Here is a 22991-nt window from a genome sequence, read left to right as displayed (position 1 = left end):
GGCGAGGTCGGGGCAGGAGGAGGCTGCGGGTCTGCAAGGGAGGAGTCGGGCAGCAGGGGTCTGCACGACGTGACAGCAGCGGGGCTGCTAGGAGGGAGTTGGGCTACGTGAGCGACAGCAGCCTGGGGCTGCAGAGTGGAGAGTATATAGGGGAGTACCGTGAGGGAAAAGAGATTGAACCCAAATAAAGGACACAGGACAGAGAGAAGCGTCCGAGTCTTTTATTACAATTGCTGTTGGGCTTCTGGATCTTTGCTCAGCAATCGTAACGAATCAAAACAAGTTGGCGTTTTGTCCAGGCCACGCATGTTCCTTCGAGTAAAATTGGCCACTGGAAAAATGTCACTGCGTGGAGATGCCGGTGATTGAACCCGGGGCCTCACACATGCAAAGCATGCGCTCTACCACTGAGCTACATCCCCATTCCGGTTCTACCTGGGCGCAGTTCCACCTAGGTATGGGGTGAAACTTTGTCATCAGCTTCTTTCTCTCTCTTGTCACCCCACTCACTCTCCTGTTGGCCCTGGGACTTGTACCCATCGAGTCTGCACAGAGTCCAAGCAAAATGTGTTTCTTTTAAACTGATAGAAATAACTAAAATACATGTGGAGGATGGATACTATAATGCTTTCCCAATTTATTTATTATTGGGAGTATTTAATTCGGAAATAAAAGTGTTCTGGATACTTTTAAGCACTTGTTTTCATCTCCAAATGTTTAAATAAACAATTTGATCACTGTGTACATCGTGAGTTATAAAAATAGCAAGTTCGGTATATTAACACACATTAATCCTAAAATTTCGTTCATCTAGGGTAATATTCACTAAAGTTAACGTGCACCCTTATTACAGGGACATGGACACAGACAATTCATTTTAAAATTCAACCTTTGTTTAAAACATGAATTAAATAAAAGCTGCAGACATGGAGATGCCGGGGATTGAACCCGGGGCCTCACACATGCGAAGCGCGCGCTCTACCACTGAGCTACATCCCCACCACGCTGGCTCAGTCTGATCCCAGTAACGTGACCTCGTTGTGTAAGGGGGCTATCGGGGTCATGGCCGGAGTTGAAGAATCTACTCTGAAATCTCGCAGATCTTTTCCATTTCCCGTTTGTTAGATAGCGGCACTTGGAAGCAAGCATTACCTGGGCTACTTCTGAGTACCTTGAAAGTGACATCTCATCCAAATTAGGGGTCATCACAAAGAACATAGGGCTCGATGAATGTGGCCCAGTGGCCTAATGGATAAGGCACCAGCTTCCGGAGCTGGGGATTGTGGGTTCGAGTCCCATCTGGGTCTTTTGTGTTTTGGTAAAAATTCAATGATCATATTTCTTATTCAAATCACAAGTTGATTTCCCATTCAATTACCTATGCATAATTTACCTCTCCACTTATAAAGAAAATTTCCAAAATATCCTGATATAATTCCACTCGTTGAGTTATCCTTCTGCCATAAGGACTCCAGACTGATTTTCGTCTCACACACTCCGTTCGACCACCACTCGTCAGGTCACAACACTTTTCTATCAGCTTATTCCACGCACTGCTCGAATTTAGAAGTCCATCATCCGGTATCAAGTCTAATAACCTTGCTAAGTTCCGTAAATATGTTAACTCTAATCGACGACACCTTGATTGTAGTGCTGTTCATTGCTGAACGGATGACATGTTGGGCTTCTGGATCTGTGCTCAGCAATCATAACGAATCAAAACAAGTTGGCGTTTTGTCCAGGCCACGCATGATCCTTCGAGTAAAATTGGCCACTGGCAAAATGTCACTGCGTGGAAATGCCAGGGATTGAACCCGGGGCCTCACACATGCAAAGCGTGCGCTCTACCACTGAGCTACATCCCCATTCCGGTTCTACCTGGGCGCAGTTCCACCTAGGTATGGGGTGAAACTTTGTCATCAGCTTCTTTCTCTCTCTTGTCACCCCACTCACTCTCCTGTTGGCCCTGGGACTTGTACCCATCGAGTCTGCACAGAGTCCAAGCAAAATGTGTTTCTTTTAAACTGATAGAAATAACTAAAATACATGTGGAGGATGGATACTATAATGCTTTCTCAATTTATTTATTATTGGAAGTATTTAATTCGGAAATAAAAGTGTTCTGGATACTTTTAAGCACTTGTTTTCATCTCCAAATGTTTAAATAAAAAATTTGATCACTGTGTACATCGTGAGTTACAAAATTAGCAGGTTCCGTAAATTAACACACATTAATCCTAAGGTTTCGTTCATCCAGGGTAATATTTACGAAAGTTAACGTGCTCACTTATTACAGGGGCATGGACACAGACAATTCATTTTAGAATTCAACCTTTGTTGGAAACATGAATTAAATAAAAGCTGCGGACATGGAGATGCCGGGGATTGAACCCGGGGCCTCACACATGCGAAGCGTGCACTCTACCACTGAGCTACATCCCCACCACACTGGCTCAGTCTGATCCCAGTAACGTGACCTCGTTGTGTAAGGGGGCTATCGGGGTCATGGCCGGAGTTGAAGAATCTACTCTGAAATCTCGCAGATCTTTTCCATTTCCCGTTTGTTAGATAGCGGCACTTGGAAGCAAGCATTACCTGGTCTACTTCTGAGTACCTTGAAAGTGACATCTCATCCACATTAGGGGTCATCACAAAGAACACAGGGCTCGATGAATGTGGCCCAGTGGCCTAATGGATAAGGCACCAGCTTCCGTAGCTGGGGATTGTGGGTTCGAGTCCCATCTCGGTCTTTAGTGTTTTGGTAAAAATTCAACGATCATATTTCTTATTCAAATCACAAGTTGATTTCCCATTCAATTACCTATGCATAATTTACCTCTCCATTTATAAAGAAAATTTCCCAAGTATCCTGATATAATTCCACTCGTTGAGTTATCCTTCTGCCATGAGGACTCCAGACTGATTTTCGTCTCACACCCTCCGTTCGACCACTACTCGGCAGGTCACAACACTTTTCTATCAGCTTATTCTACGCACTGCTCGAATTTAGAAGTCCATCATCCGGTATCAAGTCTAATAACCTTGCTAAGTTCCGTAAATATGTTAACTCTAATCAAGTTAATTTATCAAGTTCAAGTTCATTCATAGGTATAGCCCTGTGAGCCATTCAGCTCTTGAATCGGGTGCAACCGCAACAAACAAAAAACAAAAAAAAGAACAAAAAACATCTTAAAGTGAATATGTGACTAAGTGCAAACAGAAAATCCAAGAAAAGACAGCAAAAATATTGCAGAAAAAACACCGTACACCAACGCTGTGTGCAAAAATCTCAGTGGGATGCAAGTCAAACAACAACAACAACACCCACAAGACAGCTTAGATTAAGGCCATCAGTCTAACTCTGTACTACAACAAACAAACATGGCTAAACCAATACACTTTTCGAAATCACCAAAATAAAGCCATGAAAGCAATGAAAAAGCAATCATAGGAACTGTGACGGAATTTTCACAATAAATGGCATAAACAACATGTACTACCAAAACCTTGCAGCCATAGCTGGCTGCATGAGTCACTCCACAACAGCAGGAGCATCAATCGGAGTATTGTAATTTTTTAATGCACCTTTAAGATCAGCACACTAAATCAAAACACAGGTCATACTTTGTAGCGATCATCCGGAGCGAAACATTTTATTTTAGGTCACTGAATAGCACTGGCAGCTAGGGGTGTACAACTCCTCTAGAGCAGTTTTGAGTGAAGATCTCATAGGTAGTGACTCAAGTTTCAATTTATTGGCAACAGCATTCCAGACCCTGGGGGCATCAATAGCAAAGGCCCTTCCTCCAGTATATGTACGGCAATAGGGAATATTAAGCTGGTAAATGAGTGTAGACCTTAGGTCAAATTTCTTCTTTGAAACAGAGATGAGATCCAGCAGGTAATCTGCAGATTTTTTTGCAAGTACATCATGAATAAATAAGATCTGGTGCACAAGCCGTCGAACATTCAGAGATGTTAAGTTTGACCCAATGTAGAGATCACAGTGGTGAGTCCTATATGGGCAGTTCAATGCAAATCTTAAGGCCGAGTGATACATTGAGTCAAGCTTCTTCAGTACAGTACTTGGGGCTGATTTATAAACAATGTCACAGTAATCAAGTAGAGGCAGTATGGTAGCTTTAATCAATTCCAAACGGAACATAGGGGGGAAGCAGTGCTTGTGTCGATATAGAAAACCAATTTAAATTTTTGTCTTTTTCCCAATATAATCAATGTGATCTTCAAAATTCAGTTTTGAATCCAGGATGACCCCAAGATACTTATAAATCTTAACTTGCTCTATTTGATCATTATTTAAGGAATGTAATTTGGGGAAAATAACTTCCTGCTTTAGTCCTGGTGAGAAGCATAGCACCTTGGTTTTGGCAGGATTTAGGACTAGTTTAAGAGCAACTAGCTGATGTTGTAGTTTGTTGAAATCACTCTGGAGCTTAGCAATCACGTCATCCGGAGAGCGGCCAGCAGTAATTAGTACCGTGTCATCTGCAAAAACATTTACCCTGGAATAATCCAGTTCAGTGCCCAAGTCATTTACATAAAGAGAGAACAAGAGGGGGCCGAGAATGGAACCCTGTGGAACCCCTTTTGTTATCTTAACACTGTTTGACCTCCAACCATCTGTGAATACAGTTTGGGTGCGAGAAAAGAGGTAATTTTTTAACCATTTTACTGTGTTTTCGGAAAAACCGAGGCAACTTATTTTACTAAGCAGGATGTTGTGGTCTACTGTATCAAAAGCTTTGGACAAGTCAAGAAAAAGACAGGCGCAGTACTGGTTATTATCAAGGCTACTGTAAATGTGATTCATAGAGTCTAATGCAGCAGATGTGGTGCTGTATTTTTTTCGGAACCCAGATTGTTTTAGATGTAATAGATTGTTGGCGGACAGGAAACTGCTAATTTGGTAGTTCAATAATTTTTCAAAAATTTTCATCAACGGGGACAAAATTGAGATAGGTCGGTAGTTATTTGGATCATCTTTAGGGCCCCCTTTGTGAAGTGGACGAACATAGGAATGTTTCCATTCTAGTGGAACTGATGCTTCTTTTATGGACAGGTTGAAAATATGGGCTATAGGTTTGTATATTAGGTGACCAACACTTAGTAGAGCAAAGACGGGAATACTATCTGCTCCGGTAGAGGAGGACCCTTTGAGGTAGGACAGTTGTTTCAGAACATTACTTTCGTGGATTGGCTGAAAACTAAATTCGCTTAATGTTTGGATAGGGGTGTAGGAATTTGCATGAGCAGGGGTGACTCCCAATAGATTATCAAATAGGGTACCAGCTTCAGAAAAATGAAGGTTAAAATTGTCAACTATTTTTTGGGGATCTGAAAAATATTCCCCATTTCGGTTAAGCTGAACGGGCAGATTATCTGTTTTGGATGCCTTTTCGATACATTTGATTGTTTTCCAGAAAATCCTGGCATTTCCATGAGATTCAAGGAGAGTAGAAGAGAAGTAGTCATTTTTTGCATGCCGTATTTTTTTGACGCATCTATTCCTTAAAATCCTGTATTCTAGCCAGTCATTAACCAAATTACTTTTCTGAGCACATGCCCAAGCCTTGTCTCTAGTTTTCATGAGCTTTGTAATCAAAAGATCAAACCATGGTGGACGATTGCCTTTAGTTTTAAATTTAACCAACGGAGCATGTTTGTTAAGAATTTGGAGAAACGTGTACCTGAAGGTCTCCCAAGCCGTAGTCAGGTTTGGAATATCACAGACCTTGTCAATATCCGAGTGAAGCACATCATTAGTAAATGCCTGTATGCTGAAGTGTCTCATGGAGTGCTTCTCAACCAATTTAGGGGGGGCTTTGGGTCTGGCTGATGATCTCACCCCAAAAATGAAGGAGTGATCACTAAGGTTATTACCTAGAACACCAGTCAGTGCGAAATTGTGAGGGGCATTTGTCAATAGGACGTCAAGCAGAGATGACTGCCCCGGATTTTTTAGGTTGGGTCTTGTGGGGACATTTATTAATTGAAACAGGTTAAATTCATCTGCAAAATTTGTGGCCACGGCCGGCGGGTTTAGCCAATTCCAATTTAGATCACCCACTAAAACTATTTCACCTTTAGGGAGGCCCCCAAGAAGCTCTCTCAGTGCAGATGCAGCTTCAACATCCTTACCACTAGGCGGTCTATAGCAGCACACTACCAATATGTGTTGATTATTAGGGAGAGTTATTCTGAGAGCCAGACCTTCACAGCAACATTTTTTAAACAAGGAGTGAGCTGGTGAACATGCAATAGTATTACGAACATAGATGGCAATTCCACCTCCTTTAGATCATCGGTCAAGCCGAAAAAGGTTGTAGTTGTCAATCGTAATCTGCAAGTCATTGACGGCAGGAGTGAGAAATGTTTCTGTTAGGCAAAATATGTCCGGGTCAAGATTTGCTACTTCTAGTTTTAGTTGACTTAATGTAATCAAAAGCCATCTGATGTTGACATGTAGAACACCAACACCTTTTCTGCCAGAAAAATCTACAGAATTATATGAGTTCTTTACATTTGGGCCAGGATGAAGCTCAATACCACCCAGAAATAAGAAAAGTAGAATTAATAGTTTGCACAGGTATTTTCTGTGAAAGGATGAAGAGCGACGAACCTTGGACGAATAGCAGCAGCTCGCAGATGGTGTTATTTTTAAGAGCAGAATGAAGTTTGGAAGGAGTGCTGGTGAAGTAATGGGACAAAGATAGGGTTTAAAAGGATACAATGATGGAGTGTAGAAGTGTCTATAAGTTGTTTCATTAGCAGGTGTAGTGGCAAATTTAGCAATAAGTATTGACGCAAAGTGACGCGAAGTAACGCGGGTAGCCGTTTGTAGAGTTGAGTGTGGCACTAGATATGGCCGGGAGGGACAGTAGTAAGATACACAGCAGGTGAATTGACATCTTTAAAACACTAAATTTAAACACACACACAGCTCACTCACACGCAGCTCACCTTCACCCACTCTCACGCACAGCCCACACCCATGCAGCACAACGCACACGCGGCCGCACACGCCGCCGCCATCTTGCTGCTGTTGTTGTTGCAGCTGCTGTTGTTGTTGCAGCTGCTGTTGTTGTTGCAGCTGCTGTTGTTGTTGCAGCTGCTGTTGTTGTTGCAGCTGCTGTTGTTGTTGCAGCTGCTGTTGTTGTTGCAGCTGCTGTTGTTGTTGCAGCTGCTGTTGTTGTTGCAGCTGCTGTTGTTGTTGCAGCTGCTGTTGTTGTTGCAGCTGCTGTTGTTGTTGCAGCTGCTGTTGTTGTTGCAGCTGCTGTTGTTGTTGCAGCTGCTGTTGTTGTTGCAGCTGCTGTTGTTGTTGCAGCTGCTGTTGTTGTTGCAGCTGCTGTTGTTGTTGCAGCTGCTGTTGTTGTTGTTGTAGCAGCTGCAGCCGACCCAACTGCAGTTGCAGGAGTCATACACGAAGCAGCCGCAGCTGTGTGTACTACAGCAGAGCAGCAGCGGCCGTGCGGCCTGGAGGCACCGAGGCCGAGTAGTTGCGTGATGTGGACGTGGAGAGGCGAGATGTTTGGCCCATCAGCTTCATTGTTCTGCTTCCATTGACGAGCGCCCTCCACGTAGGCCTCGACGTAGGCCCCCACGTAGGCCCCCACGTGGGCCCCGACATAGGGCTCGAAGTAGGCCTCGACGTAGGCCCCGACGTAGGCCTCGAAGTAGGCCTCGACGTAGGCCCTGACGTAGGCTTCTATGTAGGCCCCCACGTGGGCCTCGACGTGGGCCCCGACGTAGGCCTCTATGTAGGCCTCCACGTGGGCCTCGACGTAGGCCCCGACGTAGGCCTCTATGTAGGCCCCTACGTGGGCCCCGACGTAGGCCTCGACGTAGGCCTCCACGTGGGCCTCGACGTAGGCCCCCACGTAGGCCTCTATGTAGGCCCCCACGTGGGCCTACACTCACCATTCACACCTCGTCCCATCTCGCTTCCGATTCAATCGACGACACCTTGATTGTAGTGCTGTTCATTGCTGATCGGATGACATGTTGGGCTTCTGCATCTGTGCTCAGCAATCATAACGAATCAAAACAAGTTGGCGTTTTTGTCCAGGCCACGCGTGTTCCTTCGAGTAAAATTGGCCACTGGCAAAATGTCACGGCGTGGAGATGCCGGGGACTGAACCCGGGGCCTCACACATGCAAAGCGTGCGCTCTACCACTGAGCTACATCCCCATTCCGGTTCTACCTGGGCGCAGTTCCACCTAGGTATGGGGTGAAACTTTGTCATCAGCTTCTTTCTCTCTCTTGTCACCCCACTCACTCTCCTGTTGGCCCTGGGACTTGTACCCATCGAGTCTGCACAGAGTCCAAGCAAAATGTGTTTCTTTTAAACTGAAAGAAATAACTAAAATACATGTGGAGGATGGATACTATAATGCTTTCCCAATTTATTTATTATTGGAAGTATTTAATTCGGAAATAAAAGTGTTCTGGATACTTTTGAGCACTTGTTTTCATCTCCAAATGTTTAAATAAACAATTTGATCACTGTGTACATCGTGAGTTTTAAAAATAGCAAGTTGGGTATATTAACACACATTAATCCTAAGATTTCGTTAACGTGCACCCTTATTACAGGGACATGGACACAGACAATTCATTTTAAAATTCAACCTTTGTTTAAAACATGAATTAAATAAAAGCTGTACATCGTGAGTTTTAAAAATAGCAAGTTGGGTATATTAACACACATTAATCCTAAGATTTCGTTAACGTGCACCCTTATTACAGGGACATGGACACAGACAATTCATTTTAAAATTCAACCTTTGTTTAAAACATGAATTAAATAAAAGCTGCGGACATGGAGATGCTGGGGATTGAACCCGGGACCTAAAAACATGCGAAGCATGCGCTCTACCACTGAGCTACATCCCCATTCCGGTTCTACCTGGGCGCAGCTCCACCTAGGTATGGGGTGAAACTTTGTCATCAGCTTCTTTCTCTCTCTTGTCACCCCACTCACTCTCCTGTTGGCCCTGGGACTTGTACCCATCGAGTCTGCACAGAGTCCAAGCAAAATGTGTTTCTTTTAAACTGAAAGAAATAACTAGAATACATGTGGAGGATGGATACTATAATGCTTTCCCAATTTATTTATTATTGGAAGTATTTAATTCGGAAATAAAAGTGTTCTGGATACTTTTAAGCACTTGTTTTCATCTCCAAATGTTTAAATAAACAATTTGATCCATGTGTACATCGTGAGTTATAAAAATAGCAAGTTCGGTATGTTAACACATTAATCCTAAGATTTCGTTCATGTAGGGTAATATTTACGAAAGTTAACGTGCACCCTTATTACAGGGACATGGACACAGACAATTCATTTTAAAATTCAACCTTTGTTTAAAACATGAATTAAATAAAAGCAGCGGACATGGAGATGCCGGGGATTGAACCCGGAGCCTCACACATGCGAAGCGTGCGCTCTACCACTGAGCTACATCCCCACTACGCTGGCTCAGTCTGATCCCAGTAACGTGACCTCGTTGTGTAAGGGGGCTATCGGGGTCATGGCCGGAGTTGAAAAATCTACTCTGAAATCTCGCAGATCTTTTCCTTTTCCCGTTTGTTAGATAGCGGCACTTGGAAGCAAGCATTACCTGGGCATCTTCTGAGTACCTTGAAAGTGACATCTCATCCACATTAGGGGTCATCACAAAGAACACAGGGCTCGATGAATGTGGCCCAGGGGCCTAATGGATAAGGCATCAGCTTCCGGAGCTGGGGATTGTGGGTTCGAGTCCCATCTGGGTCTTTAGCGTTTTGGTAAAAATTCAACGATCATATTTCTTATTAAAATCACAAGTTGATTTCCCATTCAATTACCTATGCATAATTTACCTCTCCACTTATAAAGAAAATTTCCCAAGTATCCTGATATAATTCCACTCGTTGAGTTATCCTTCTGCCATGAGGACTCCAGACTGATTTTCGTCTCACACACTCCGTTCGACCACCACTCAGCAGGTCACAACACTTTTCTATCAGCTTATTCCACGCACTGCTCGAATTTAGAAGTCCAACATCCGGTATCAAGTCTAATAACCTTGCTAAGTTCCGTAAATATGTTAACTCTAATCGACGACACCTTGATTGTAGTGCTGTTCATTGCTGAACGGATGACATGTTGGGCTTCTGGATCTGTGCTCAGCAATCATAACGAATCAAAACAAGTTGGCGTTTTGTCCAGGCCACGCATGTTCCTTCGAGTAAAATTGGCCATTGGCAAAATGTCACTGCGTGGAGATGCCGGGGATTGAACCCGGGGCCTCACACATGCAAAGCGTGCGCTCTACCACTGAGCTACATCCCCATTCCGGTTCTACCTGGGCGCAGTTCCACCTAGGTATGGGGTGAAACTTTGTCATCAGCTTCTTTCTCTCTCTTGTCACCCCACTCACTCTCCTGTTGGCCCTGGGACTTGTACCCATCGAGTCTGCACAGAGTCCAAGCAAAATGTGTTTCTTTTAAACTGAAAGAAATAACTAGAATACATGTGGAGGATGGATACTATAATGCTTTCCCAATTTATTTATTATTGGAAGTATTTAATTCGGAAATAAAAGTGTTCTGGATACTTTTAAGCACTTGTTTTCATCTCCAAATGTTTAAATAAACAATTTGATCACTGTGTACATCGTGAGTTTTAAAAATAGCAAGTTGGGTATATTAACACACATTAATCCTAAGATTTCGTTCATGTAGGGTAATATTTACGAAAGTTAACGTGCACCCTTATTACAGGGACATGGACACAGACAATTCATTTTAAAATTCAACCTTTGTTTAAAACATGAATTAAATAAAATCTGCGGACATGGAGATGCTGGGGATTGAACCCGGGACCTCACACATGCGAAGCGTGCACTCTACCACTGAGCTACATCCCCACTACGCTGGCTAAGTCTGATCCCAGTAACGTGACCTCGTTGTGTAAGGGGGCTATCGGGGTCATGGCCGGAGTTGAAGAATCTACTCTGAAATCTCGCAGATCTCTTCCTTTTCCCGTTTGTTAGATAGCGGCACTTGGAAGCAAGCATTACCTGGGCATCTTCTGAGTACCTTGAAAGTGACATCTCATCCACATTAGGGGTCATCACAAAGAACACAGGGCTCGATGAATTTGGCCCAGTGGCCTAATGGATAAGGCACCAGCTTCCGGAGCTGGGGATTGTGGGTTCGAGTCCCATCTCGGTCTTTTGTGTTTTGGTAAAAATTCAACGATCATATTTCTTATTCAAATCACAAGTTGATTTCCCATTCAATTACCTATGCATAATTTACCTCTCCACTTATAAAGAAAATTTCCCAAGTATCCTGATATAATTCCACTCGTTGAGTTATCCTTCTGCCATGAGGGCTCCAGACTGATTTTCGTCTCACACACTCCGTTCGACCACCACTCAGCAGGTCACAACACTTTTCTATCAGCTTATTCCACGCACTGCTCGAATTTAGAAGTCCAACATCCGGTATCAAGTCTAATAACCTTGCTAAGTTCCGTAAATATGTTAACTCTAATCGACGACACCTTGATTGTAGTGCTGTTCATTGCTGAACGGATGACATGTTGGGCTTCTGGATCTGTGCTCAGCAATCATAACGAATCAAAACAAGTTGGCGTTTTGTCCAGGCCACGCATGTTCCTTCGAGTAAAATTGGCCACTGGCAAAATGTCACTGCGTGGAGATGCCGGGGATTGAACCCGTGGCCTCACACATGCAAAGCGTGCGCTCTACCACTGAGCTACATCCCCATTCCGGTTCTACCTGGGCGCAGTTCCACCTAGGTATGGGGTGAAACTTTGTCATCAGCTTCTTTCTCTCTCTTGTCACCCCACTCACTCTCCTGTTGGCCCTGGGAATTGTACCCATCGAGTCTGCACAGAGTCCAAGCAAAATGTGTTTCTTTTAAACTGAAAGAAATAACTAGAATACATGTGGAGGATGGATACTATAATGCTTTCCCAATTTATTTATTATTGGAAGTATTTAATTCGGAAATAAAAGTGTTCTGGATACTTTTAAGCACTTGTTTTCATCTCCAAATGTTTAAATAAACAATTTGATCACTGTGTACATCGTGAGTTTTAAAAATAGCAAGTTGGGTATATTAACACACATTAATCCTAAGATTTCGTTCATGTAGGGTAATATTTACGAAAGTTAACGTGCACCCTTATTACAGGGACATGGACACAGACAATTCATTTTAAAATTCAACCTTTGTTTAAAACATGAATTAAATAAAATCTGCGGACATGGAGATGCTGGGGATTGAACCCGGGACCTCACACATGCGAAGCGTGCGCTCTACCACTGAGCTACATCCCCACTACGCTGGCTAAGTCTGATCCCAGTAACGTGACCTCGTTGTGTAAGGGGGCTATCGGGGTCATGGCCGGAGTTGAAGAATCTACTCTGAAATTTCGCAGATCTCTTCCTTTTCCCGATTGTTAGATAGCGGCACTTGGAAGCAAGCATTACCTGGGCATCTTCTGAGTACCTTGAAAGTGACATCTCATCCACATTAGGGGTCATCACAAAGAACACAGGGCTCGATGAATTTGGCCCAGTGGCCTAATGGATAAGGCACCAGCTTCCGGAGCTGGGGATTGTGGGTTCGAGTCCCATCTGGGTCTTTAGTGTTTTGGTAAAAATTCACCGATCATATTTCTTATTCAAATCACAAGTTGATTTCCCATTCAATTACCTATGCATAATTTACCTCTCCACTTATAAAGAAAATTTCCCAAGTATCCTGATATAATTCCACTCGTTGAGTTATCCTTCTGCCATGAGGGCTCCAGACTGATTTTCGTCTCACACACTCCGTTCGACCACCACTCAGCAGGTCACAACACTTTTCTATCAGCTTATTCCACGCACTGCTCGAATTTAGAAGTCCAACATCCGGTATCAAGTCTAATAACCTTGCTAAGTTCCGTAAATATGTTAACTCTAATCGACGACACCTTGATTGTAGTGCTGTTCATTGCTGAACGGATGACATGTTGGGCTTCTGGATCTGTGCTCAGCAATCATAACGAATCAAAACAAGTTGGCGTTTTGTCCAGGCCACGCATGTTCCTTCGAGTAAAATTGGCCACTGGCAAAATGTCACTGCGTGGAGATGCCGGGGATTGAACCCGGGGCCTCACACATGCAAAGCGTGCGCTCTACCACTGAGCTACATCCCCATTCCGGTTCTACCTGGGCGCAGTTCCACCTAGGTATGGGGTGAAACTTTGTCATCAGCTTCTTTCTCTCTCTTGTCACCCCACTCACTCTCCTGTTGGCCCTGGGACTTGTACCCATCGAGTCTGCACAGAGTCCAAGCAAAATGTGTTTCTTTTAAACTGAAAGAAATAACTAGAATACATGTGGAGGATGGATACTATAATGCTTTCCCAATTTATTTATTATTGGAAGTATTTAATTCGGAAATTAAAGTGTTCTGGATACTTTTAAGCACTTGTTTTCATCTCCAAATGTTTAAATAAACAATTTGATCACTGTGTACATCGTGAGTTTTAAAAATAGCAAGTTGGGGATATTAACACACATTAATCCTAAGATTTCGTTCATGTAGGGTAATATTTACGAAAGTTAACGTGCACCCTTATTACAGGGACATGGACACAGACAATTCATTTTAAAATTCAACCTTTGTTTAAAACATGAATTAAATAAAATCTGCGGACATGGAGATGCTGGGGATTGAACCCGGGACCTCACACATGCGAAGCGTGCGCTCTACCACTGAGCTACATCCCCACTACGCTGGCTAAGTCTGATCCCAGTAACGTGACCTCGTTGTGTAAGGGGGCTATCGGGGTCATGGCCGGAGTTGAAGAATCTACTCTGAAATCTCGCAGATCTCTTCCTTTTCCCGTTTGTTAGATAGCGGCACTTGGAAGCAAGCATTACCTGGGCATCTTCTGAGTACCTTGAAAGTGACATCTCATCCACATTAGGGGTCATCACAAAGAACACAGGGCTCGATGAATTTGGCCCAGTGGCCTAATGGATAAGGCACCAGCTTCCGGAGCTGGGGATTGTGGGTTCGAGTCCCATCTGGGTCTTTTGTGTTTTGGTAAAAATTCAACGATCATATTTCTTATTCAAATCACAAGTTGATTTCCCATTCAATTACCTATGCATAATTTACCTCTCCACTTATAAAGAAAATTTCCCAAGTATCCTGATATAATTCCACTCGTTGAGTTATCCTTCTGCCATGAGGACTCCAGACTGATTTTCGTCTCACACACTCCGTTCGACCACCACTCAGCAGGTCACAACACTTTTCTATCAGCTTATTCCACGCACTGCTCGAATTTAGAAGTCCAACATCCGGTATCAAGTCTAATAACCTTGCTAAGTTCCGTAAATATGTTAACTCTAATCGACGACACCTTGATTGTAGTGCTGTTCATTGCTGAACGGATGACATGTTGGGCTTCTGGATCTGTGCTCAGCAATCATAACGAATCAAAACAAGTTGGCGTTTTGTCCAGGCCACGCATGTTCCTTCGAGTAAAATTGGCCACTGGCAAAATGTCACTGCGTGGAGATGCCGGGGATTGAACCCGGGGCCTCACACATGCAAAGCGTGCGCTCTACCACTGAGCTACATCCCCATTCCGGTTCTACCTGGGCGCAGTTCCACCTAGGTATGGGGTGAAACTTTGTCATCAGCTTCTTTCTCTCTCTTGTCACCCCACTCACTCTCCTGTTGGCCCTGGGACTTGTACCCATCGAGTCTGCACAGAGTCCAAGCAAAATGTGTTTCTTTTAAACTGAAAGAAATAACTAGAATACATGTGGAGGATGGATACTATAATGCTTTCCCAATTTATTTATTATTGGAAGTATTTAATTCGGAAATAAAAGTGTTCTGGATACTTTTAAGCACTTGTTTTCATCTCCAAATGTTTAAATAAACAATTTGATCACTGTGTACATCGTGAGTTTTAAAAATAGCAAGTTGGGTATATTAACACACATTAATCCTAAGATTTCGTTCATGTAGGGTAATATTTACGAAAGTTAACGTGCACCCTTATTACAGGGACATGGACACAGACAATTCATTTTAAAATTCAACCTTTGTTTAAAACATGAATTAAATAAAATCTGCGGACATGGAGATGCTGGGGATTGAACCCGGGACCTCACACATGCGAAGCGTGCGCTCTACCACTGAGCTACATCCCCACTACGCTGGCTAAGTCTGATCCCAGTAACGTGACCTCGTTGTGTAAGGGGGCTATCGGGGTCATGGCCGGAGTTGAAGAATCTACTCTGAAATCTCGCAGATCTCTTCCTTTTCCCGTTTGTTAGATAGCGGCACTTGGAAGCAAGCATTACCTGGGCATCTTCTGAGTACCTTGAAAGTGACATCTCATCCACATTAGGGGTCATCACAAAGAACACAGGGCTCGATGAATTTGGCCCAGTGGCCTAATGGATAAGGCACCAGCTTCCGGAGCTGGGGATTGTGGGTTCGAGTCCCATCTGGGTCTTTTGTGTTTTGGTAAAAATTCAACGATCATATTTCTTATTCAAATCACAAGTTGATTTCCCATTCAATTACCTATGCATAATTTACCTCTCCACTTATAAAGAAAATTTCCCAAGTATCCTGATATAATTCCACTCGTTGAGTTATCCTTCTGCCATGAGGACTCCAGACTGATTTTCGTCTCACACACTCCGTTCGACCACCACTCAGCAGGTCACAACACTTTTCTATCAGCTTATTCCACGCACTGCTCGAATTTAGAAGTCCAACATCCGGTATCAAGTCTAATAACCTTGCTAAGTTCCGTAAATATGTTAACTCTAATCGACGACACCTTGATTGTAGTGCTGTTCATTGCTGAACGGATGACATGTTGGGCTTATGGATCTGTGCTCAGCAATCATAACGAATCAAAACAAGTTGGCGTTTTGTCCAGGCCACGCATGTTCCTTCGAGTAAAATTGGCCACTGGCAAAATGTCACTGCGTGGAGATGCCGGGGATTGAACCCGGGGCCTCACACATGCAAAGCGTGCGCTCTACCACTGAGCTACATCCCCATTCCGGTTCTACCTGGGCGCAGTTCCACCTAGGTATGGGGTGAAACTTTGTCATCAGCTTCTTTCTCTCTCTTGTCACCCCACTCACTCTCCTGTTGGCCCTGGGACTTGTACCCATCGAGTCTGCACAGAGTCCAAGCAAAATGTGTTTCTTTTGAACTGAAAGAAATAACTAGAATACATGTGGAGGATGGATACTATAATGCTTTCCCAATTTATTTATTATTGGAAGTATTTAATTCGGAAATAAAAGTGTTCTGGATACTTTTAAGCACTTGTTTTCATCTCCAAATGTTTAAATAAACAATTTGATCACTGTGTACATCGTGAGTTTTAAAAATAGCAAGTTGGGTATATTAACACACATTAATCCTAAGATTTCGTTCATGTAGGGTAATATTTACGAAAGTTAACGTGCACCCTTATTACAGGGACATGGACACAGACAATTCATTTTAAAATTCAACCTTTGTTTAAAACATGAATTAAATAAAATCTGCGGACATGGAGATGCTGGGGATTGAACCCGGGACCTCACACATGCGAAGCGTGCGCTCTACCACTGAGCTACATCCCCACTACGCTGGCTAAGTCTGATCCCAGTAACGTGACCTCGTTGTGTAAGGGGGCTATCGGGGTCATGGCCGGAGTTGAAGAATCTACTCTGAAATCTCGCAGATCTCTTCCTTTTCCCGTTTGTTAGATAGCGGCACTTGGAAGCAAGCATTACCTGGGCATCTTCTGAGTACCTTGAAAGTGACATCTCATCCACATTAGGGGTCATCACAAAGAACACAGGGCTCGATGAATTTGGCCCAGTGGCCTAATGGATAAGGCACCAGCTTCCGGAGCTGGGGATTGTGGGTTCGAGTCCCATCTGGGTCTTTTGTGTTTTGGTAAAAATTCAACGATCATATTTCTTATTCAAATCACAAGTTGATTTCCCATTCAATTACCTATGCATAATTTACCTCTCCACTTATAAAGAAAATTTCCCAAGTATCCTGATATAATTCCACTCGTTGAGTTATCCTTCTGCCATGAGGACTCCAGACTGATTTTCGTCTCACACACTCCGTTCGACCACCACTCAGCAGGTCACAACACTTTTCTATCAGCTTATTCCACGCACTGCTCGAATTTAGAAGTCCAACATCCGGTATCAAGTCTAATAACCTTGCTAAGTTCCGTAAATATGTTAACTCTAATCGACGACACCTTGATTGTAGTGCTGTTCATTGCTGAACGGATGACATGTTGGGCTTCTGGATCTGTGCTCAGCAATCATAACGAATCAAAACAAGTTGGCGTTTTGTCCAGGCCACGCATGTTCCTTCGAGTAAAATTGGCCACTGGCAAAATGTCACTGCGTGGAGATGCCGGGGATTGAACCCGGGGCCTCACACATGCAAAGCGTGCGCTCTACCACTGAGCTACATCCCCATTCCGGTTCTACCTGGGCGCAGTTCCACCTAGGTATGGGGTGAAACTTTGTCATCAGCTTCTTTCTCTCTCTTGTCACCCCACTCACTCTCCTGTTGGCCCTGGGACTTGTACCCATCGAGTCTGCACAGAGTCCAAGCAAAATGTGTTTCTTTTAAACTGAAAGAAATAACTAGAATACATGTGGAGGATGGATACTATAATGCTTTCCCAATTTATTTATTATTGGAAGTATTTAATTCGGAAATAAAAGTGTTCTGGATACTTTTAAGCACTTGTTTTCATCTCCAAATGTTTAAATAAACAATTTGATCACTGTGTACATCGTGAGTTTTAAAAATAGCAAGTTGGGTATATTAACACACATTAATCCTAAGATTTCGTTCATGTAGGGTAATATTTACGAAAGTTAACGTGCACCCTTATTACAGGGACATGGACACAGACAATTCATTTTAAAATTCAACCTTTGTTTAAAACATGAATTAAATAAAATCTGCGGACATGGAGATGCTGGGGATTGAACCCGGGACCTCACACATGCGAAGCGTGCGCTCTACCACTGAGCTACATCCCCACTACGCTGGCTAAGTCTGATCCCAGTAACGTGACCTCGTTGTGTAAGGGGGCTATCGGGGTCATGGCCGGAGTTGAAGAATCTACTCTGAAATCTCGCAGATCTCTTCCTTTTCCCGTTTGTTAGATAGCGGCACTTGGAAGCAAGCATTACCTGGGCATCTTCTGAGTACCTTGAAAGTGACATCTCATCCACATTAGGGGTCATCACAAAGAACACAGGGCTCGATGAATTTGGCCCAGTGGCCTAATGGATAAGGCACCAGCTTCCGGAGCTGGGGATTGTGGGTTCGAGTCTCATCTGGGTCTTTTGTGTTTTGGTAAAAATTCAACGATCATATTTCTTATTCAAATCACAAGTTGATTTCCCATTCAATTACCTATGCATAATTTACCTCTCCACTTATAAAGAAAATTTCCCAAGTATCCTGATATAATTCCACTCGTTGAGTTATCCTTCTGCCATGAGGACTCCAGACTGATTTTCGTCTCACACACTCAGTTCGACCACCACTCAGCAGGTCACAACACTTTTCTATCAGCTTATTCCACGCACTGCTCGAATTTAGAAGTCCAACATCCGGTATCAAGTCTAATAACCTTGCTAAGTTCCGTAAATATGTTAACTCTAATCGACGACACCTTGATTGTAGTGCTGTTCATTGCTGAACGGATGACATGTTGGGCTTCTGGATCTGTGCTCAGCAATCATAACGAATCAAAACAAGTTGGCGTTTTGTCCAGGCCACGCATGTTCCTTCGAGTAAAATTGGCCACTGGCAAAATGTCACTGCGTGGAGATGCCGGGGATTGAACCCGGGGCCTCACACATGCAAAGCGTGCGCTCTACCACTGAGCTACATCCCCATTCCGGTTCTACCTGGGCGCAGTTCCACCTAGGTATGGGGTGAAACTTTGTCATCAGCTTCTTTCTCTCTCTTGTCACCCCACTCACTCTCCTGTTGGCCCTGGGACTTGTACCCATCGAGTCTGCACAGAGTCCAAGCAAAATGTGTTTCTTTTGAACTGAAAGAAATAACTAGAATACATGTGGAGGATGGATACTATAATGCTTTCCCAATTTATTTATTATTGGAAGTATTTAATTCGGAAATAAAAGTGTTCTGGATACTTTTAAGCACTTGTTTTCATCTCCAAATGTTTAAATAAACAATTTGATCACTGTGTACATCGTGAGTTTTAAAAATAGCAAGTTGGGTATATTAACACACATTAATCCTAAGATTTCGTTCATGTAGGGTAATATTTACGAAAGTTAACGTGCACCCTTATTACAGGGACATGGACACAGACAATTCATTTTAAAATTCAACCTTTGTTTAAAACATGAATTAAATAAAATCTGCGGACATGGAGATGCTGGGGATTGAACCCGGGACCTCACACATGCGAAGCGTGCGCTCTACCACTGAGCTACATCCCCACTACGCTGGCTAAGTCTGATCCCAGTAACGTGACCTCGTTGTGTAAGGGGGCTATCGGGGTCATGGCCGGAGTTGAAGAATCTACTCTGAAATCTCGCAGATCTCTTCCTTTTCCCGTTTGTTAGATAGCGGCACTTGGAAGCAAGCATTACCTGGGCATCTTCTGAGTACCTTGAAAGTGACATCTCATCCACATTAGGGGTCATCACAAAGAACACAGGGCTAGATGAATTTGGCCCAGTGGCCTAATGGATAAGGCACCAGCTTCCGGAGCTGGGGATTGTGGGTTCGAGTCCCATCTGGGTCTTTAGTGTTTTGGTAAAAATTCAACGATCATATTTCTTATTCAAATCACAAGTTGATTTCCCATTCAATTACCTATGCATAATTTACCTCTCCACTTATAAAGAAAATTTCCCAAGTATCCTGATATAATTCCACTCGTTGAGTTATCCTTCTGCCATGAGGACTCCAGACTGATTTTCGTCTCACACACTCCGTTCGACCACAACACTTTTCTATCAGCTTATTCCACGCACTGCTCGAATTTAGAAGTCCATCATCCGGTATCAAGTCTAATAACCTTGCGAAGTTCCGTAAATATGTTAACTCTAATCGACGACACCTTGATTGTAGTGCTGTTCATTGCTGAACGGATGACATGTTGGGCTTCTGGATCTGTGCTCAGCAATCATAACGAATCAAAACAAGTTGGCGTTTTGTCCAGGCCACGCATGTTCCTTGAAGTAAAATTGGCCACTGGCAAAATGTCACTGCGTGGAGATGCCGGGGATTGAACCCGGGGCCTTACACATGCAAATCGTGCGCTCTACCACTGAGCTACATCCCCATTCCGGTTCTACCTGGGCGCAGTTCCACCTAGGTATGGGGTGAAACTTTGTCATCAGCTTCTTTCTCTCTCTTGTCACCCCACTCACTCTCCTGTTGGCCCTGGGACTTGTACCCATCGAGTCTGCACAGAGTCCAAGAAAAATGTGTTTCTTTTAAACTGAAAGAAATAACTAGAATACATGTGGAGGATGGATACTATAATGCTTTCCCAATTTATTTATTATTGGAAGTATTTAATTCGGAAATAAAAGTGTTTTGGATACTTTTAAGCACTTGTTTTCATCTCCAAATGTTTAAATAAACAATTTGATCACTGTGTACATCGTGAGTTTTAAAAATAGCAAGTTGGGTATATTAACACACATTAATCCTAAGATTTCGTTCATGTAGGGTAATATTTACGAAAGTTAACGTGCACCCTTATTACAGGGACATGGACACAGACAATTCATTTTAAAATTCAACCTTTGTTTAAAACATGAATTAAATAAAATCTGCGGACATGGAGATGCTGGGGATTGAACCCGGGACCTCACACATGCAAAGCGTGCGCTCTACCACTGAGCTACATCCCCACTACGCTGGCTAAGTCTGATCCCAGTAACGTGACCTCGTTGTGTAAGGGGGCTATCGGGGTCATGGCCGGAGTTGAAGAATCTACTCTGAAATCTCGCAGATCTCTTCCTTTTCCCGTTTGTTAGATAGCGGCACTTGGAAGCAAGCATTACCTGGGCATCTTCTGAGTACCTTGAAAGTGACATCTCATCCACATTAGGGGTCATCACAAAGAACACAGGGCTCGATGAATTTGGCCCAGTGGCCTAATGGATAAGGCACCAGCTTCCGGAGCTGGGGATTGTGGGTTCGAGTCCCATCTGGGTCTTTAGTGTTTTGGTAAAAATTCAACGATCATATTTCTTATTCAAATCACAAGTTGATTTCCCATTCAATTACCTATGCATAATTTACCTCTCCACTTATAAAGAAAATTTCCCAAGTATCCTGATATAATTCCACTCGTTGAGTTATCCTTCTGCCATGAGGACTCCAGACTGATTTTCGTCTCACACACTCCGTTCGACCACCACTCAGCAGGTCACAACACTTTTCTATCAGCTTATTCCACGCACTGCTCGAATTTAGAAGTCCAACATCCGGTATCAAGTCTAATAACCTTGCTAAGTTCCGTAAATATGTTAACTCTAATCGACGACACCTTGATTGTAGTGCTGTTCATTGCTGAACGGATGACATGTTGGGCTTCTGGATCTGTGCTCAGCAATCATAACGAATCAAAACAAGTTGGCGTTTTGTCCAGGCCACGCATGTTCCTTCGATTAAAATTGGCCACTGGCAAAATGTCACTGCGTGGAGATGCCGGGGATTGAACCCGGGGCCTCACACATGCAAAGCGTGCGCTCTACCACTGAGCTACATCCCCATTCCGGTTCTACCTGGGCGCAGTTCCACCTAGGTATGGGGTGAAACTTTGTCATCAGCTTCTTTCTCTCTCTTGTCACCCCACTCACTCTCCTGTTGGCCCTGGGACTTGTACCCATCGAGTCTGCACAGAGTCCAAGCAAAATGTGTTTCTTTTAAACTGAAAGAAATAACTAGAATACATGTGGAGGATGGATACTATAATGCTTTCCCAATTTATTTATTATTGGAAGTATTTAATTCGGAAATAAAAGTGTTCTGGATACTTTTAAGCACTTGTTTTCATCTCCAAATGTTTAAATAAACAATTTGATCACTGTGTACATCGTGAGTTTTAAAAATAGCAAGTTGGGTATATTAACACACATTAATCCTAAGATTTCGTTCATGTAGGGTAATATTTACGAAAGTTAACGTGCACCCTTATTACAGGGACATGGACACAGACAATTCATTTTAAAATTCAACCTTTGTTTAAAACATGAATTAAATAAAATCTGCGGACATGGAGATGCTGGGGATTGAACCCGGGACCTCACACATGCGAAGCGTGCGCTCTACCACTGAGCTACATCCCCACTACGCTGGCTAAGTCTGATCCCAGTAACGTGACCTCGTTGTGTAAGGGGGCTATCGGGGTCATGGCCGGAGTTGAAGAATCTACTCTGAAATCTCGCAGATCTCTTCCTTTTCCCGTTTGTTAGATAGCGGCACTTGGAAGCAAGCATTACCTGGGCATCTTCTGAGTACCTTGAAAGTGACATCTCATCCACATTAGGGGTCATCACAAAGAACACAGGGCTCGATGAATTTGGCCCAGTGGCCTAATGGATAAGGCACCAGCTTCCGGAGCTGGGGATTGTGGGTTCGAGTCCCATCTGGGTCTTTTGTGTTTTGGTAAAAATTCAACGATCATATTTCTTATTCAAATCACAAGTTGATTTCCCATTCAATTACCTATGCATAATTTACCTCTCCACTTATAAAGAAAATTTCCCAAGTATCCTGATATAATTCCACTCGTTGAGTTATCCTTCTGCCATGAGGACTCCAGACTGATTTTCGTCTCACACACTCCGTTCGACCACCACTCAGCAGGTCACAACAC

The 22991-nt window shown here is 43.4% G+C and overlaps 34 non-coding genes across 34 annotated transcripts; 10 read left to right on the top strand and 24 right to left on the bottom strand.

The window, feature by feature from the left end:
* Positions 1–350: 350 nt before the first annotated feature.
* On the bottom strand, positions 351–422 carry TRNAA-UGC (transfer RNA alanine (anticodon UGC)). The gene has a single exon. It is a non-coding gene; the product is annotated as a tRNA-Ala (tRNA).
* Positions 423–927: 505 nt separating this feature from the next.
* TRNAA-CGC (transfer RNA alanine (anticodon CGC)) lies at positions 928–999 on the bottom strand. The gene has a single exon. It is a non-coding gene; the product is annotated as a tRNA-Ala (tRNA).
* Positions 1000–1234: 235 nt separating this feature from the next.
* TRNAR-CCG (transfer RNA arginine (anticodon CCG)) lies at positions 1235–1307 on the top strand. Its single transcript has one exon. It is a non-coding gene; the product is annotated as a tRNA-Arg (tRNA).
* Positions 1308–1793: 486 nt separating this feature from the next.
* TRNAA-UGC (transfer RNA alanine (anticodon UGC)) lies at positions 1794–1865 on the bottom strand. The gene has a single exon. It is a non-coding gene; the product is annotated as a tRNA-Ala (tRNA).
* A 505-nt stretch (positions 1866–2370) lies between these two features.
* Positions 2371–2442, bottom strand: TRNAA-CGC (transfer RNA alanine (anticodon CGC)). The gene has a single exon. It is a non-coding gene; the product is annotated as a tRNA-Ala (tRNA).
* Positions 2443–8137: 5695 nt separating this feature from the next.
* TRNAA-UGC (transfer RNA alanine (anticodon UGC)) lies at positions 8138–8209 on the bottom strand. The gene has a single exon. It is a non-coding gene; the product is annotated as a tRNA-Ala (tRNA).
* Positions 8210–9417: 1208 nt separating this feature from the next.
* TRNAA-CGC (transfer RNA alanine (anticodon CGC)) lies at positions 9418–9489 on the bottom strand. Its single transcript has one exon. It is a non-coding gene; the product is annotated as a tRNA-Ala (tRNA).
* A 794-nt stretch (positions 9490–10283) lies between these two features.
* TRNAA-UGC (transfer RNA alanine (anticodon UGC)) lies at positions 10284–10355 on the bottom strand. Its single transcript has one exon. It is a non-coding gene; the product is annotated as a tRNA-Ala (tRNA).
* A 505-nt stretch (positions 10356–10860) lies between these two features.
* On the bottom strand, positions 10861–10932 carry TRNAA-CGC (transfer RNA alanine (anticodon CGC)). Its single transcript has one exon. It is a non-coding gene; the product is annotated as a tRNA-Ala (tRNA).
* A 235-nt stretch (positions 10933–11167) lies between these two features.
* TRNAR-CCG (transfer RNA arginine (anticodon CCG)) lies at positions 11168–11240 on the top strand. Its single transcript has one exon. It is a non-coding gene; the product is annotated as a tRNA-Arg (tRNA).
* A 486-nt stretch (positions 11241–11726) lies between these two features.
* On the bottom strand, positions 11727–11798 carry TRNAA-UGC (transfer RNA alanine (anticodon UGC)). The gene has a single exon. It is a non-coding gene; the product is annotated as a tRNA-Ala (tRNA).
* Positions 11799–12303: 505 nt separating this feature from the next.
* On the bottom strand, positions 12304–12375 carry TRNAA-CGC (transfer RNA alanine (anticodon CGC)). Its single transcript has one exon. It is a non-coding gene; the product is annotated as a tRNA-Ala (tRNA).
* A 235-nt stretch (positions 12376–12610) lies between these two features.
* TRNAR-CCG (transfer RNA arginine (anticodon CCG)) lies at positions 12611–12683 on the top strand. Its single transcript has one exon. It is a non-coding gene; the product is annotated as a tRNA-Arg (tRNA).
* Positions 12684–13169: 486 nt separating this feature from the next.
* On the bottom strand, positions 13170–13241 carry TRNAA-UGC (transfer RNA alanine (anticodon UGC)). The gene has a single exon. It is a non-coding gene; the product is annotated as a tRNA-Ala (tRNA).
* Positions 13242–13746: 505 nt separating this feature from the next.
* TRNAA-CGC (transfer RNA alanine (anticodon CGC)) lies at positions 13747–13818 on the bottom strand. The gene has a single exon. It is a non-coding gene; the product is annotated as a tRNA-Ala (tRNA).
* Positions 13819–14053: 235 nt separating this feature from the next.
* Positions 14054–14126, top strand: TRNAR-CCG (transfer RNA arginine (anticodon CCG)). The gene has a single exon. It is a non-coding gene; the product is annotated as a tRNA-Arg (tRNA).
* A 486-nt stretch (positions 14127–14612) lies between these two features.
* Positions 14613–14684, bottom strand: TRNAA-UGC (transfer RNA alanine (anticodon UGC)). The gene has a single exon. It is a non-coding gene; the product is annotated as a tRNA-Ala (tRNA).
* Positions 14685–15189: 505 nt separating this feature from the next.
* TRNAA-CGC (transfer RNA alanine (anticodon CGC)) lies at positions 15190–15261 on the bottom strand. The gene has a single exon. It is a non-coding gene; the product is annotated as a tRNA-Ala (tRNA).
* A 235-nt stretch (positions 15262–15496) lies between these two features.
* On the top strand, positions 15497–15569 carry TRNAR-CCG (transfer RNA arginine (anticodon CCG)). The gene has a single exon. It is a non-coding gene; the product is annotated as a tRNA-Arg (tRNA).
* Positions 15570–16055: 486 nt separating this feature from the next.
* Positions 16056–16127, bottom strand: TRNAA-UGC (transfer RNA alanine (anticodon UGC)). Its single transcript has one exon. It is a non-coding gene; the product is annotated as a tRNA-Ala (tRNA).
* Positions 16128–16632: 505 nt separating this feature from the next.
* On the bottom strand, positions 16633–16704 carry TRNAA-CGC (transfer RNA alanine (anticodon CGC)). Its single transcript has one exon. It is a non-coding gene; the product is annotated as a tRNA-Ala (tRNA).
* Positions 16705–16939: 235 nt separating this feature from the next.
* TRNAR-CCG (transfer RNA arginine (anticodon CCG)) lies at positions 16940–17012 on the top strand. The gene has a single exon. It is a non-coding gene; the product is annotated as a tRNA-Arg (tRNA).
* Positions 17013–17498: 486 nt separating this feature from the next.
* On the bottom strand, positions 17499–17570 carry TRNAA-UGC (transfer RNA alanine (anticodon UGC)). Its single transcript has one exon. It is a non-coding gene; the product is annotated as a tRNA-Ala (tRNA).
* Positions 17571–18075: 505 nt separating this feature from the next.
* On the bottom strand, positions 18076–18147 carry TRNAA-CGC (transfer RNA alanine (anticodon CGC)). The gene has a single exon. It is a non-coding gene; the product is annotated as a tRNA-Ala (tRNA).
* Positions 18148–18382: 235 nt separating this feature from the next.
* TRNAR-CCG (transfer RNA arginine (anticodon CCG)) lies at positions 18383–18455 on the top strand. Its single transcript has one exon. It is a non-coding gene; the product is annotated as a tRNA-Arg (tRNA).
* Positions 18456–18941: 486 nt separating this feature from the next.
* On the bottom strand, positions 18942–19013 carry TRNAA-UGC (transfer RNA alanine (anticodon UGC)). The gene has a single exon. It is a non-coding gene; the product is annotated as a tRNA-Ala (tRNA).
* Positions 19014–19518: 505 nt separating this feature from the next.
* On the bottom strand, positions 19519–19590 carry TRNAA-CGC (transfer RNA alanine (anticodon CGC)). The gene has a single exon. It is a non-coding gene; the product is annotated as a tRNA-Ala (tRNA).
* A 235-nt stretch (positions 19591–19825) lies between these two features.
* On the top strand, positions 19826–19898 carry TRNAR-CCG (transfer RNA arginine (anticodon CCG)). The gene has a single exon. It is a non-coding gene; the product is annotated as a tRNA-Arg (tRNA).
* Positions 19899–20369: 471 nt separating this feature from the next.
* TRNAA-UGC (transfer RNA alanine (anticodon UGC)) lies at positions 20370–20441 on the bottom strand. Its single transcript has one exon. It is a non-coding gene; the product is annotated as a tRNA-Ala (tRNA).
* Positions 20442–20946: 505 nt separating this feature from the next.
* Positions 20947–21018, bottom strand: TRNAA-UGC (transfer RNA alanine (anticodon UGC)). Its single transcript has one exon. It is a non-coding gene; the product is annotated as a tRNA-Ala (tRNA).
* A 235-nt stretch (positions 21019–21253) lies between these two features.
* TRNAR-CCG (transfer RNA arginine (anticodon CCG)) lies at positions 21254–21326 on the top strand. Its single transcript has one exon. It is a non-coding gene; the product is annotated as a tRNA-Arg (tRNA).
* A 486-nt stretch (positions 21327–21812) lies between these two features.
* On the bottom strand, positions 21813–21884 carry TRNAA-UGC (transfer RNA alanine (anticodon UGC)). The gene has a single exon. It is a non-coding gene; the product is annotated as a tRNA-Ala (tRNA).
* Positions 21885–22389: 505 nt separating this feature from the next.
* TRNAA-CGC (transfer RNA alanine (anticodon CGC)) lies at positions 22390–22461 on the bottom strand. The gene has a single exon. It is a non-coding gene; the product is annotated as a tRNA-Ala (tRNA).
* Positions 22462–22696: 235 nt separating this feature from the next.
* TRNAR-CCG (transfer RNA arginine (anticodon CCG)) lies at positions 22697–22769 on the top strand. Its single transcript has one exon. It is a non-coding gene; the product is annotated as a tRNA-Arg (tRNA).
* Positions 22770–22991: the final 222 nt, after the last annotated feature.

Source organism: Lampetra fluviatilis, chromosome 42 (genome assembly GCF_964198595.1).
Source record: "Lampetra fluviatilis chromosome 42, kcLamFluv1.1, whole genome shotgun sequence".
Lineage (NCBI taxonomy): Eukaryota > Metazoa > Chordata > Hyperoartia > Petromyzontiformes > Petromyzontidae > Lampetra > Lampetra fluviatilis.
The sequence above is the reverse complement of the archived record's forward strand: the minus strand, read 5'-3'. Positions and strand labels throughout refer to the sequence as shown.